Source organism: Rissa tridactyla, chromosome 11 (assembly GCF_028500815.1).
Source record: "Rissa tridactyla isolate bRisTri1 chromosome 11, bRisTri1.patW.cur.20221130, whole genome shotgun sequence".
In the NCBI taxonomy this organism is placed as follows: Eukaryota; Metazoa; Chordata; class Aves; order Charadriiformes; family Laridae; genus Rissa; species Rissa tridactyla.
Genome location: NC_071476.1, coordinates 350,867 through 366,946, shown reverse-complemented (window position 1 = coordinate 366,946; position 16,080 = coordinate 350,867).

The window sequence follows — 16,080 nt, the reverse complement described above, 5'->3', positions numbered from 1 at the left end:
CTGACCAGATGTTTTGGTCCAGCTGCACAACCCCTCAATTTGGAAACAGGCTGCCATCAGCCTTTGATCATTTCCCTGAGAAAACCATCTGCTCTCTGTTTTCCCCTTCTTCTGCGCTTTGTCTCCACAGGCTTCCCTGAAGGCTTTCCTCAGCACGGTGTTATTTTGAGCCTTGAGTCTAATATATGGTAATTTCATCTACTCTCAGAAACTGGTCAGGCAGGATCTGTTTTCCCTGATGTAACTTCATAAAAGCCACAGGGATGTCTTCCCAAAGAGCCATGCGGACATCTGTGCTTTCTGAACTGCTTTTCCTACTTCCATAGCTCAGATCTGTGCTCACGTCTATACCCACAGGACCCCCAGAGACACAAAATGAGAACCGGCACGTTACGGTCCCCACTGAACTCAACACCACCAAAGGGGAGACCCCAGCGCTGCCCGTCAGTTAACTAAATTAGAATCAGGTGAGTTACGGACCTGAAATCACTCTGATTTTGTCTCTGCAGAGGCTGATGGCTGTGCAAACACGCTCTTGAGGAGCCCCCTCTTGTCAGAATTTTTTTCGTTCTCGTCTGAAAAAGACTTAATGAGGTTGCAAGCCAAATTTCAGCACGTAAACTGCAAAGTCCACTCAGCTCCCAAAGGGTAACTAAATGGATGAGAGTTGAGAAATCATTCAGCAGGGGAGGCTTTAGCAATACCTGAAATATAATCACTTCCCTGCGTTACGCTGCAGCTTCTGTATTGCGGTAAGTAACCTGCGTGCCTCTGAGGGGTGCGAGGGTTATGTCTCTATAAAACTGGTAAATAGCACTCTGAAGAAAACTCACATAAAAGATGCCCAAAGTCTTCCCACGAAACCTCTCCCTGCTATTTGTAAAGATCTTTATTGTGTCCACCGTTTTTACCGTGATCTGTGGAGATGAAGACGAACCGAGCATTTTTTTATTCTAACAGAAAGCAGGAGGAAAGCAAGGGGACTGCGGAAACTCCTGAGCAGGCTTCTGGGATGGCGATCGGGAACCATTGCTGGCCCAGCCGCTCTGGACTCTGCAGGGAGCCTTGTACAAGTTTGCAGCAGGAATCCTGCAGCACGATCCCGATCCCACCAGCAGCAACGAGAATTTTGCCATTCACTTGAGAGGAAGCAGCTACGATGGGAGGGTTCGCACAGGTCAGACACATTCAGGAAAGCTCCTTTTCACGTGCCCCACCAGCAAGCCTCAATGCCTTGATTTAAGAAGTTTCTCTTTGAATCAGAGACATAATAATCATCACCAGGCACGGAAACAAATTTTATCACAGGAATCATCTGAACAAAATATGAAAGGCAAAGAAGAAAAGCCGTAAAACACTCAACTGAAAGTCCAAAAATCTCACTAGCAAAAGTTCCACCTTCTGCCTTCTGCATCATTCTTGGTTTCTTTTCAACCTCCCGCCCATCTGCCTCATCCTTGAAAACTGTCATCAGCCTTTTGGCCACAGCTCAGTTTTTTAATGCCATTGTTGACAATGCTACACCCATATTGATTGTTTTTTTTAATTAGTATGGAGTGCATGAGGAGGAATGAAATTAGCTTGTTCGGTTTCATTACACTCACGGCATTGTGTGATCCAAGTGTCAATAAATTATCATTCTTTTTATTAAACAACAACAACAACTCTCTTTATTATCTAAATTACAAAAGGCTGCATCACTTGGTTGCAAAAGAGAACTTGCACATTAATAAAGGGATGTAACAGCAATCTCTCAGCAAGGTTGAATAGGAAAATGTTAATCATCTCCTCATAAAGCATTACTCTTGGCATATTTTATTTCAATCCTAGAATGAGCTATTCACATTTGACCTCCTCAACAACATAAGTTTAAAGAACCGATGATGCCATGTGACAGAACAATCCGTTTGTAAATAATTTATTAAAATCCTGTAGATATATACTAATTGAAAGTTACGTAGAGTCACTGTCTGTGAGTGCCTTAGTGAATCCGAAACAAAACAACTCGTCAAACCACTGTGTTTTATGGATATTTTTGCCTGATGAAGTGGTGCCCAGATTCAAGTCCTGGTAAACACAACGATCCCATCATTAACCCTGGCATTCCAGTATGAACTGAGAGACAGCCAGAAAATAACAGCCAGTAATTCCTTCTCCAAGGGCTTCTTTGCTCCCGCCGAAATGCCAGGTGAGTTCTGGGGGAGCCAGACTGCCTTGAAAGAGTAGGATTGGTACCTGCGAGTTGGCGCGGACCCGTGTCGTGGAACAGCTCTGAACTGAGGAGGCAGAAGAGGAAGAGGGACAGCGGGAAGAGAATGAGTGGGAACCATAAGCAAGTCTCAGAGAGCCACGAGAACTGCGTCTAGCCGAAAGTGAGACCCTCTTTACGCACGTTGGTATTACCTTAAGCCACTAGGTGGTTTTCTCTCTGATGGCACATTGTTGGATGTTTTTAGACTGTCTGATGCAAAGCTAGTTCTGTTCATTTTAAATCAGGACACTACTATTGAAAGCTGCCCGTGAAACAGTCCTGCAGACAACACTGCTGTGTTTCTTACCACAAAACACAACCTCTTTGCCCTGCAAAATCTGCGCCCAGAGTGATGCCGTAAGTATCCTCTGGAGGTCAGTGTACATGACTTCCCTGTTTCCCAAGATTCAGAATACCATGGTGCCATTTCTTTCTGTACTAGCTAAATAAATAGTTTTCTGTATCATTCTTTTCATTATTAGCTCCATTTTTATTTAGAAGATGGTTTAAAGGTCAACATGCTTTTCAGAACCAAATGCACATATTACTTGCTGCAATATAACAAGCCAAAGGTCAACTAACATTCACATATTTATATTACTTTGGAAAACAGCTCTATTTCTAGTATCAGTATTGAAATAATATACTTCTAAATGAGTTTACATATTTGTTTTCTTTAAAGAATTGTGTTAAATTAATTGTGTTTAATGTAAACAACATTTTAAAAATTAATTACAAATAAGGTGGAAGAGAAATAGAATTAACCAGCTCATTGGGAGTGGAATTGTCCCTCGAATAGGGCTTTAAGAAATCAAAAGTGACACAATAGATTAATAATGCCTGTTATAAATGAGTTTCCATTTTCTCAGTAACATATAATTAATCAACATAATTACAAGTCCTACTATGAGTAATGTAGAAGTTTAATTTGTATAGGCTTGGTGATGAAGTAAGCCAAATGAGTCTTTCACCTTTGTTCAAAGCCTTTGTTACAGACACGAGGTTAAATATGATTGTCTCATCCTATTCTGTCTTGGGGCACAACAAAAAAAATACCAACAAATCTGGCAAAGTTACTGGTGCCTTCTCAGGAGAAGTACTCAGTGACAGAGGCAGGGGGAGCTGTGGATGGGAAGGGTGTAAAAGACCGGGTAGGGCTGCTGCTGGCATTCATTTGTTGGTCTAGAATGTAGAAGTCAAAAATAAAAACTGTTTCAGAGTAAATCGATAATCAGAGAATGAATATTGAAAGTTGTTTTTTTTTAAAAAAAAAAAATATCATCAAGTAGACTATCCAAAAATACCTAGGGTATTACAAATGTCAGCCATTCAGGAGTCATAAGGCATTTCCTAAAGTTTCACAAAAATTTTAAAGCCGTGTGGAAGACAGGACTACACCCCTAACTCCACTTGGAAATGTAGCATACAGAAAGTTACCCTGGGAAGAGTCCGTTCTGTTTCAGAAAAGCATGTAAATGCTATAAACAGGAGATGAATTTTTATTCTGTAAGTATCTATGTCCAGACATTAATGCAGATGCTTATCCTTCATCTAGAGCTGCCGCTTTCAAAAATCAACACGTATTAGTGAATAGACAATTCATCTTCAAAAGTGGTCTCATAAGACTGGATGAACCTTCCTTCCCACCTTGCATTGATATATTTAAAATCAGACTGCATTCATTACAGCTAATTTTCTTCAGGAAAAAAAGCTACCCTGGCAGGAGCTTTGCCTTCTCCGTGCTTGTTATGTGAGTTCATCGGTGGCATTGGCACCAACGGCAGGAAAGCACATCCGTACGTATGTGCACACACACACAAACGTGTATTGTGTGTATTGGAAAAGAAAAATAAGAAGCCTGCATGGAAAATTCTTAGGAGGGAAAAAATTCAAAGCCAGCATTTTCTGCCAAAGCTGAGAAAGTACCTCTCCGTTCCAGCAGGCTACTGTGCTGCTGGTTTTCAGCTCCAGGTACTCTGGTTGGAGCAAGCAGCCCGTGATGCTCAGCAGCTCCCTTCCACGGAGCAGGAGAGCGTGGACGTGAGGCAGAGGAATGACAGCTCTCGTCAGGCGGCACAGCAGCACTTCCACGTGCCAATACTGAGTGAAGTTTTATTACCTTTTTCCTTTTCTGAGGAAAATCTGGTTTAGGGGAACATTGGAGGAAAGACAGCAGAAACAAACCCCGAAGTGGAAGCATTTCAGGGGAAAATAATTTGCTGACCAATTGCTTCCTACATAAAAGCTGACATTTTTCAACCACTCCGAATAAATCTGGTGGCGAGTGACTTTGTAACGCTCATCCAGCAAGGCAGTATTAAGTCAGGAGCAGCATTATCAGAAAGGCGGGTACTACAGGCTCGTACCGCAGCGGGGGCAGGTAACGTAATTCAGAAACTGTGATGATCCAAAACACCAGAACAAGTCCCACAGTGTCATCCGTAGAAAATACGAGATATCTCTCATCTCAAAACTTTATTAAATTTAGTATACAGCAACATAAATCAGATGCAGATTTATGAAAAGACAACCAGCTCCCTGCAGATTAAGACAAATTCAACTAAGAGAAAAAAATTAATTTTTTTTCATGTTCGGGCATAAAATCTGATAAAACTTCAGGCTTTACAGATTTGTAATTGGTTGAGAAAATACCTGTAAAGCAGCCATATTGCTCACATCCAAAGGAAGAAAGTTAACTACTGAAATCCACTCAGCAACTTGACTACATTAAAGCACTACCAGATCTGGTGTAATTAATTTTTCTTGTCATTTAATAAGGAAAACGAAGCTATATTAAAATAAGTTTCATCAAAGTTCATGAATTACACTGCTGTGCATTCTAAACAGTCTGTGGTTTGAAATCTTTCTGTAATAAATAACGAGGAATGTGCTTGCACTTACTGTGTTTGGGCCAGCATAATTGCTATAAAGATAATTACCAGCAATTTTCCTCTTGCATTAGATCAGTTGATGAAGAGGAATAACAAAAACCTTTTCTCCTCTTTGTAGTTCAACACACGCAAAACAATAGCATTGAAATTCAAATCAAATGGGCAGATATAACCTCTACGGGAGGATCAACTGATAATACATGATGTGTTTTTAAATCGTTGTAGTAAGTGTTTATGGTAGATTGAAGTCCAGCGGGACTGGAAAGGTACGTAAATGTTTATTTCTAGCTCCTGTCTGCATTTTGATTTTATAGGGATTTCAGATGAGATTGAGCAGAGAGAAACATTTGTCCTAGTCGGTTCCTTCTTCAGATTGCTGGAGTAGAGATGCACGTTGCTGCTATTTGATGCCTACCTGTCCTCAGGAGGAAAAAAAGTCTCCAGAGCCAGTGGCTGGCGTGTTCTTGTACCATCTGTACTGGAACTTAGCAAGGGAAGAACTAAACCTGTAATCCAAATACTACTGCTTGGCAGGGAGCTGTAGGGGGAAGGGGTATTCTGGTAGCGAGAAGAATTACCTGGACTCCAAACATTAGAAACTTTCCAAGCTGGGATATTATGAGAAAGCAAATAACCTTTTGGAATGAGCCTTCAGTGGGCCCCATTACACTTATTGCTCCTGCTCTGAATCAGTAGTGCTCAGCACTCGGAGCACCCAGCTTCCTACGGAGCGGCTTGGCAGAGGAAATACCTGTTTAGAGGTATTATTACAAAAATCTGTCATGTCTTGAAAGGGAAACACTTCTTCAGAAAGCGTTTTTGTACACAAAGGCTTCAAATTGGCATTTCAGGAACCCACGATTGTCTTTGAAGAGCCCAGTGGGGATCACTAAGGCTTTTCTAATGGGGAGTGGGTCCTGAACCGAAGCCAGCTTGGACAGATGAAAAGTTTTGCCGTGATTTCAGCAAATACCGAATCAGACTTACAGGGTTCAGGTACCAATTCCTCACAGCTGGGAAGGAACAAGGTGAATACGGTTGCAAGCAGTTGTCCAAGGAGTACAACCACCTGGAAGGTGGGTAAGGGAGGCTATTTTTGCTACGTTCTAGTTACATGGGCACAAGTAGCACAGAAAGCACCAAGAACTTCTCTCCTGGAAGTTATGCCAGTGCAGCTCACAGGATCTCACCTGGCCTGGCTTTGATGTGCCGCTCCAGGTTTGCTTGGGACCCCCAGCTGCCCGCCACCATGGCACACACTGTCACTGCATTTCACGCTGTTGGTAGCAGCTGACATGGGTGAGCACCAAGGGCAGACAAAAAGGCAGGTTATGGCTGCTCTTATTTCCAACCTACAGCACAGGCTGAGTGTCTTGGCCCATATTTGCCCAGTAAACCAACGATCGCTTTAGTTGTCTCGTCCCAGATGATATGCAACATTTAGAAATGCTGTCACTGCTGGGAATGAGCTACAGCATTGACTGGGCACCTGAGTTCTTGTGTAAAGAATTTCCCAACTCGGAGGGAAATATCGGCTTTATAAAAGTTGCTGATGGTTCAAAACCTCTCCTTGTCAGATCCGCAGCCAGGAGTGTATCCGAGCCATTTTGCTCCAGGGAAAGAACAGATTTTTATAGAAATATTCTTCCTCATCCAAAATACTGAGAGAGAAAAAAAACCCCCAACAACAACAAAAAAACCAGATGGAAAAATACAAGTATTGGATAATTAGGAGTCACAGGGCAAGAGAAAGCCAAAACAATTTCTCCCATTTCTATCAAGTGGATAACATCCACATGTAACAAAGGAAGCAAATCAAAACGAACAGAAAGTCGTTTCAAGTAATAACCTAAAAAGAAAAAAATGTATATATTATATCACATGTGACTCATAGAAGCCATGATTATATACATGGAAAATGCATGAAATCTTGAATCTCATATTAAATACACCTTCTAGATACATGTGCGAAGCTTTCAGAAATGTAACATAAATTTATTTAATTGACCTCCAACCTGCAATTGAGTTTTCCGAGTATATGGCTCGTGTTGGTTTAGAAAAGTCGCATTCCAAAGACAAGAGTAGATATTTTGCTATATTTTTTTTCTCTCTAAGTCATTGAGAATATCAAATGAGGACCCAGACTTTAAAGAAAGTGAGCATCTAGGTTCTTTTTGGGTTTCACTTTTACACTTGGGATTTAAGTCTCAGAATTATCCTTTTTTTCAAAGTGGAAACGATCTGGGGACCAGATTTGAAAACACTGCCTGTTCTTTTTAATTCCACAGTTATTTGCAGATGTAGACTAGGTCACTTGGACATGATTTACAGGTGCAATTATGGCACTTAATAAGCTGGATTGCATTCTTAAAATGCTGCCAGCACAGAAAAGCAAGCCCAATTAAGACTAGAATCCAAATCTGGCCCTTCTCCTTAGATTCTTGTGCTGTTTTTACATATAATTTCAAATGCATTCTTCATTAGCCACTTAGCCCGTAAAGGATTCGAGGTAGGAAGGGCTGGGTTAGTCTGCACCAGAGAATTGCAGAGTCCCAGCTGGCATAGAAAAAAAGGAAATTATGCCTGTGCACACCTAAAGATTAACAATAAACTAAATCTCCCTCAAATACCTTTAGCCTTTGAGGAGCGGCAGGTCAAATCTCCTCTCAGCAGCAAGCTCTGTCATTACTGTAAACCACACATCATCCTGACTCTAATCCCTCAGAATTTGGGAGTTATTCGAATTGTTACCCTTTTCAAGCTGTTTTCATAGGGAAGTGAAGATAATGCGGTCACACTATGCATATGGGAACTTCCACGTGCATGCATATGTGTCTGCCTCCTAGAAACCTTTGAAGCCCTTGGCTAATATTAAGCCAATTTTGACAAGAATTTGGAAGGCAGAAAGGTATTCCTTTTTTTTTTTCTTTTTCCCCTGATTTTGTGCAAACAGGCTCCCCAGTAGAGGAGAATTTTCAGCAGTACCATCACTGGAGAAAACACCATGCAGAGGCACCGGGTACAGCACAGGGGAGAGATGGCAGAAATGTCTGGTGGAGCAAGCCCGGCCCCGCGGTTCTCTGCAGGCAGCAAGTCTTCCTTGTGGAAAGCTCTGTAGCCAACTCTTCCCCTAATGCCCTTCCAGTAGTCCTAAGGCTCTTGTGAGCAAAGAGACGCCTGAGAGCAGAGCACAGGCTCTGAACTTCGGTGCGTCCCCAGAAGCTGAACAGACCAGCTCTCCCAAAACCCAGTGATCCTTATGGCCAGTCTTACAGTCCTCAAACTACAGCATACTTTTCTTATTAGTCCCTCTTGCCGGCTCAAAAGTTTTAACAAAGAAACACAACCCGCACCACTCCAGAACACCAGTGGGAAAACTAAAGACAGAGACAGTCAATGGCTATCGTCAGAAATCACGCCCCAGCACTGTTTGTTTTGGAGATGAACTCCAGTTAACCAGAAACCATTATTAGTGAATGATTACATTTTTTTAAAGCATGCTCATATTTCTTAATATACGGGAAAAGAGCATTTCAAATCCATTCAAGAACCCTAAAAATTATCACTGCTTGTGAAGCTGTACCCAGACAGAATTGCCGTGGACAGCAAAGACAAGAGACATTAATAACAATTACTGCTCAATTAGCTGCTGTCAAATCTGGCCACCAGGGTGTTTGCTGCTGGAGACCAATACATACATTTCTTCTTTTCTACTGTGTATTTGAACTATTAACTTGACATTTACATTCATTTGTTCCCTAATTTATTCATGTCTCTTCTTTTTTTTTGGTGGGAAGGATAGGCAGGCATGTGGGAATTGCTTTTATTCAATGTCAAATTTTGGCTGCTTTCTTAAGAGCCAGAAGGCTCACAGATATACCCTGGATAATTCAGCAAGAAACTCCAAAGGAACCCTTTGTCATTAAAGGTTTAGTTGCAGAAGGGTGTTTTCAAAGAAGCTATTCAGTAATATCTTTTCTTTTGTGTGAGTAACACTGCAAAGCCCTTAATGTTTAATTTCTTTGCATCTAAGGAGTATTACTCATGGTGACAAAAGCTTCATCTTCACTAAGAGCTTAAGCCAGGCAAGATGTGGTCAGACTTAAGTAGAGCAAATCGCTGCTTTCCAAAAATGTAGAAATGTGATAGGAAATGCGGGGGAAATAACAGGCAGACTTTTTAAAATGAATATGCACGTAGTTTTTAATGCTGTGATGGTCACCGTTGTATTTGAGAATGTTCCAGTAGTCCATAGAGGAATACAACTGCACATAACTGTGTTATGTGCCTCTCCTCTCCCTAGAAAGAAAAAGGTGTGATCTGAAGGGCATTAAAGTTTGGGTTTGACTTTTTAAATACACTTGTTTTCTATGACTTAATATTTGAGAAACTAGGTCAGAGCCATCTCTAGCCCTTGGAGCAAAAAATACTAAGATCCGTAATGACTCCTGAAGGCTCAACCCATTATGGCTTATGAAAATCTCTCTCTGACACAAAGAGGGTGTTTTGCGTGAAAGAAGTGCTTTGCCCAGTCTTAGATGTTCTGAGCAAGGAGATACTTTGAACATAAAGCTCAACTTCTAGATATTTTATAGAAGCCAAGGCCGATATTTTTGATATTCTCACAGATGTCAAGTTCAGTGTTAAGTGGAGTCTCCTGAAAACTTTCTCCTGGGAAGACATCACACTGTCCTACCCACGTGCAAACCGTCAAAGACCTGAGCAACAGCAGCAGCCATTAGCCAAGAGGATGAGAAAGAGTGTCCCAGGCAGTGGAGATACCAGGGAGGTGGACATTACTGGTGATGTGGCTGATGTTGTCCCTGCAATATTATGGGGAGAATCAAAAGGAAGTCACCAGTGTGTTTGGAAGTTGAATATATATTGGTATTTCAAAATGGTTAACACATGAGACATAAGCATAAAAGTCTGTTTCCAGCATTCATTTCTCCCACTGTAAGTGTAGCCTGTTGCAACACAGCACCTGACAACTATCTCCTGGTTTGTGTCCAGAGGGAGAGTTTGGAAGAAGCTAAGTAAAATAGTCCTTCCAGTTATACTAAAATAAACAAAAGGCAAGGACAAGGGGCCAGAGGAATGAAATCTCAATTATCTGCTACTCTTAAATACTTCCTGCTAGAACAATTTGTAAGTTGACAAACTTAATTAGCTTCTTTACCAATATTTTCCAGATGTTCTGATTTTTGTTAGACTACTTAAACCAGATGTTTTCCATATTTAATCATATGACTGTGGCAAATTTTGAGAGTCACCAACAGACCAATAGGCTATGAAAACTAAGCTCATCCAAGCAGCTAATACACAGACCAGGGCAATATATCAATGAGTTAATCTCCAGAAATGGTAATTGCGAACTGCGATGAAGTCATACATATGTGACTATGGAAACAAACAACTTACTTAGTGGTTGAACAGTAAAAGAAGTAAAGGCTTGAAAGTTCAGGCTTGTACAAATGGTGTCAGTGGCAAAAGCTCATAGATTTAAATGCTGTCAACATTAAAAAAATCATAGGCTTTACAATAGATCTTTGGAGAGCAATAAAATATTTCCTTTTGAGACACTAAACACTTGAGGCAATAAATAAATGAAATAAATACAACCTTTTCCCTGTGATGGTTGAGGATGGGAGAGAGATTTGGCACGCAAGCTATACAGACAGAGAATGCAGGTGCCATTTTCTTCTTTTGACAAACATAATATATCCAAAAGGGCAATCGCTCGTATTATTTTTGAACTTGAAGACAATGGAAGTAGAAGAGGTGTCAGATAAGACATGACTATTTCCAAGTAACAATAAAAAGCTATAAGCAGTTGCTAAAGTACTTGCTAGCGTGAATTCCAACTTCCTTCCATTAAATGTTTCACTAATTAACATTATAATCAATGTCAGGTAAATATTAATCCCCCATTATTTGCGTTGCTGACAAACATCAGAAAATAAAAAAAACAGTGAAGGTTGTGCTGTCTCTATTTTGAAGCCACACACTCAAGCTTTAGGTCACATTGCATGGGGAGAATTCCCAGACTAAAAAAAGCAGGAATGTAAATCAGAAGTCTCCACGCATCAACAGGAATTTCTCACCCATTGAACTGCATCATTAGCCTCTTTGAATGCCCCTACCTATCTTTCCCGGCTCCCTGTTTCAAGCGTGGACTCGCAACCCAAGCTTGTGCTGATCGAGATGCATCACATGCTGAGATGCGTGAGGTGTGTTTAGGCTGCACAGAGAAACCCAGACTGGCTACACACAAATTAGCCCCTGGACCAGAATTTGTAAAGTCACTTGACAATGTTGTTTGGAAGACAGCTCAGATTCAGTAGAGCCAGAGCCATGTGAACAGAAGGGATGGATTAGGGTACCCCAGCTGGGGTTGTCTCTGTCATGCCCAGAGCCTATGGATCCCTTCTTCCTCTCTGGCTTTTTCTGCGGTGCAAAACCAAAGTTCTGTTGTGTTCCCTCAAACCTACACAACAGAAGACACAAATGCAGATAGCACATCAGGCTCTCAAGCAAGAGCCGTCTAGATGTGGTGTTGGGGGGTATGGTGTAGGGGAGAACTTTGTAGAGTGGGGTTGACTCGATGATCCCAAGGGTCTTTTCCAACCTAAATGATTCCATGATTCTATGATAAGGACTTAAAAAAAAAAAAAAAAAAAAGCCTTTTGAATTTGCAGTCTTCTTGAATTCTTGTGAAGTTATAGCCTTACAAAGGTGATCGTGCAAACATTATTGCAGGGTGTGGTGCTACATTTTACCCTGGGAATTGGAGGGAGGGAAGAGAACAGAGCTACAAAAGAAAAACATTTCTTTTATTTGAAAAAGCCACATACATAGAAATACAAGGAAATTAAATTTTGAGTGAGCTATTGAAAAAGTCTCAATTTTCTTTTGAAAGGGCATCATCATCTCCATCAAAATGGGTAGCAGTTAACAGAAAATGTTAAAAAAATTGGTCTTATCTATCACTAATAAAATGTGCTACGTTCTGAAAGCATTGTCATTTTCCAAACAAAGAGTGAACTCTTCCACCTCCTCTAGGTGAAAACAATTAACAAAACCAGAAGGCTAATGATATGCAAATTGCCTCCATGGAAGAGTGGTTCATTTGCAATTCTTTCTCAAAACACCTTTGTTAAAGAGATCTAGAAAACAAGGTCTTCCCCTACTGTACAGTTTTTGGAGAAAAGCGTCTTTTTCTTGTGCATACTAATATTCCTCCTGCTATCTTTGGAATGCCTCCACTGCAAAGCTGCTTTCCAACTGAGTGATTTAATGATTATTTCAATGCAAAATAGATGTGTCCACCCTTTTGAATATATCGTTAGAATTTATCAAGCAACCTTCAGACATGACGGTCAGAGCACTCTGCCGAATGAAATTATGCTCCACAGCAGAACAAGTTTTGTAGCATAAGGCTAAAGAGCTGCACAGAAAACCTTATTTCAGCAACAAGTTACGGTGGCGTGTAAGGGGTGGCAGATAGACTCTGAAGAAAAATGTTTAAATAGAAGCTATTTGATGGCATTGCTGCTACAGCTCAAAAGCATCCTTTAATGCCATCTGCACCCCCTTCTAAAATCAGCATTGTGTTGTCCTCTTGAAATGAAAGCCGCTAACAACTCTGAAGAGCAAATCATAAATGCATTTTGTGGTGGTCCTAGGAGCAGCTGGCAGTCTTTGAAACCTGCACGCAGCAGCCCTTCCAAAAGGTGTAGCTATGCTGACCCAAAAGTGAAGGCTGATTTTTTAAATGTAGCATCCTTGCTCTGTGTCTCCTTTAGTTGCCATTTATGAATGCCATGGCAATCACATTTAATTATGAAAGAATGGGAACAAGAGCTAGTTAATCTGTCCTCCTCTCCTTCACTCCAAGCAAAGCGATACAAGTGATCACTCTTCTCCAGTGTGTGTCAAAAACAAAATGAAAGAGAAAAGCACACACTCAAAACCGGCATGAATTGTCCTCCCTTGGCTTATCTATGTCCTAGTATCTTCAATATTTTATACTAACTCGTCCCTTCTATTGCATATTCTTGAAAAAAAAAAGAAATCCTAGTTCTATAGTACATAATGCTTAAGAACTAGGGTTCCACGGGCTCTACCTATATCAAATATTCACTATGGCCACAGACATGAACTATGAAATACCAGCCCTGATCAACATTGGAGATAGAAATTTAACTCAGATGCAACTGCTAGAAAAGACAGCAAGAGAAATCTCCCCATACAGCATCATCTCAGCCTGCAGATGGCGGCTTTTGCGGGGACCCCAGTTTGCAGTGAATTCCCAGCAGTTAATGACCAACATTCCCTGTGTGCCTCAGCAACTTCTTTTTCTACGTGCGCGTATACTTGGAAGTGTCCATACGCAAACCTGCACGCGTGTTAACAAACAGACCTTCCCCGCCTGCGCCGCAGTGAGAAGGTGCCCACCTTCGCCTGGTTGCAAAGGTCTCCCTGGAGCAGAGCCATCCGCACAAATACTCTGTGCAGACTTGGTGTAACGTGATGTTCATCAATCCTCTGCCCCCCTGCCCGCGCCGACAGTGCCGTGCTTCGCTGGAAGGGACGCCCGCCTCCACCCGGCGTCATTTGCCTCTGCCAGTGACCGGTGCTGGTCTTCACATGTAGCCGTCTGCGCGTCCTGTGAAACATTTGGGGAATTTGGAAGCACTATGAGCATTTAAAGCCCATTTTACAATCCTGCTGGTGCCATCTACTGCTGAATTTTGGCTCTAGCAGAGTATGCTTTCCGAAGAGGAGCTGGGGGTCCTACCTGCTCCTGAGAACGGTGTAACTGCCCCCCCGTACCATTTTTAACACTCCCGCAGAACCGCAGCACAAACTGCACTCATGCACCCCGCTACCTGGCAGGGCCCAGCACCGCTGGGGACAGACCCTTAAGTGCTGCTTATGGTTAAGTAACTAAAGCAGGTAAAAGTTTTCCAGCTGTGAAAATGTCGATTCAGAAAAACAACACCGATGGATGATTTGCCCATAGAGCCGCCCTGTAAGACCCTTTCTTCCCTCTCTAGGGTGTCAGCACGCCTCCTGCACTTCTCTTGGTGCTCCTAACCTGTTAAAAATCTGTTTTGAGAGATCATTTTTTTCCCAGCCAACCCAAATGACGGGTGTCCTCTGGGTCAGGTCACTGCACTTTTGCAGCACCCCCCTGTGCGTGCAAGGGACAGGACGGTTCAACTCAGCGAGGTTCAGCTGCGGGACTCTGGGCCGGGACAGCAAGGGCTCGGTGCTGGGACCCAGGACAAGAGAGAGGCGTTTACAGGAGCCGTGCTATCACACCTGAAGCTGAGCAAGAGACAAAGTACACCCACCGTGAACTAAGGCAGAGGCAGCTTCAGAGACAACTCCCCCCGCTCCCCAGCACGTGCACCATAAGCCAGAAAGTTTTAGTTCCAGCCTTACTGTCCTTCCAACTAAACGTGCTCCACATTTCGCAGTGCAGCGTGAGAGAAGCTGTCAGAATATCAGGCAAATTCTGTCCTAGCTGCTCCTAGGTTTTTACAGCATCTGTAGTTCCCAGGGAAGAGCACAAGCCTTCATGCAATGGATTGGAGGGGAAAAGAATCACGTTTACAACACAAATCCACCTACTACTCTTTGAGGAGCCAAACAGTGCCCTTAGTGAATCTGTTTTGTGAGCCAGGAGCACAGGAAGACTAGTGGGATCAAACCAGAATTATTTTACCCTTCTGCCTATTACATTTGGAGCCTGTCTTTGGGTGTTTTGGGTGGAGCACAGTATAGAGAACCAGATGGAGATTTGATTGTTTTATGAAGAGGATTATTTAACATGGCTGCTTAAAATAGCAGGGAACTAGATTAGACCTATTGGGCTGGAAGACCTTACATCTCATACATAAGTAGAAATGGCTTTATAAGCCTTCTTCTTGAATGTAAACGTTCCTGTTTGCTTTCAATCCTCTATGCTCTAATAATCTTTCCTCGTATAAATAGAAACATGCCACTGTCCAAGAAATACAGTTCCTGAGGCCTCAATGTGCACAGAAAGGTTGGACCCAAACCCACCTGAAGCGAAACGCCTCCTGCGCGGGGGGCTGCTGAAGCTCGTGCACCAGTCAACAGCACAACCGCTCCAGGTCCTTCAGTCTGGCTGGAAGCTAATTGCCAGCAATGTTTACAGTGGTTATTTTTTTTGACAAGGAAGCCCTGGATGTCTCTCACTGGAGAGACAGAGCATCATACTTTTTCATACTCTGTGTGCCTCTGTTTATAGCTACACTTTGCACGAGAAAGAGAGCAAAGTATGAAGAAGAGCTGTCTGACAGGCAAGCACGCCTGGGGGTGCAGACAGGAAAGGATGCTTTGCTCCAGGACCTCTCCAGAGACAAGCAGGAGCGTAGGCAGGGCCTTCACCCAGCTGAACTTCCCAGGCTGCTTCATTTCGGGTTGAGTTCAGCAGTCTCCACCTCCCGTCCTCACCCTCAGCTCTTGGCTGTTTCTCCTTATCTGTTCCCACCAGGCAAGCAGCAAAGGGAGCTGAGACACCGTGGCTCTAATGCCACGAATATGTACTGCAAATACGTCTATCTTATACATTTAAATAATCTTGCTTTGCCCGGGGCTGTGCAAACACTGCCGTAGACAACAAGCAAGTGAAATTGGAACAGCCTAAATAAATTATCTGTTGTTGACAAAGCCACCCACCATGGGCTTGTTCAGGTGGGCTGAATGATGTCAAGAACTTAATTGTCTATAAAACTAAACATCAGATAATTGAGGCTGCTTAAATTAATTTCAGAACAACAAAAAAGATCAGCTTCCAGACAAAATCCTGGTGTTTTCAATAACAACTTTGCAGCTGATACACCCTCTAGTGGCAAACAGCCTTTTCTCTTCCTGTAGCATCAAACCAGATGTGAGCTTTTTCTT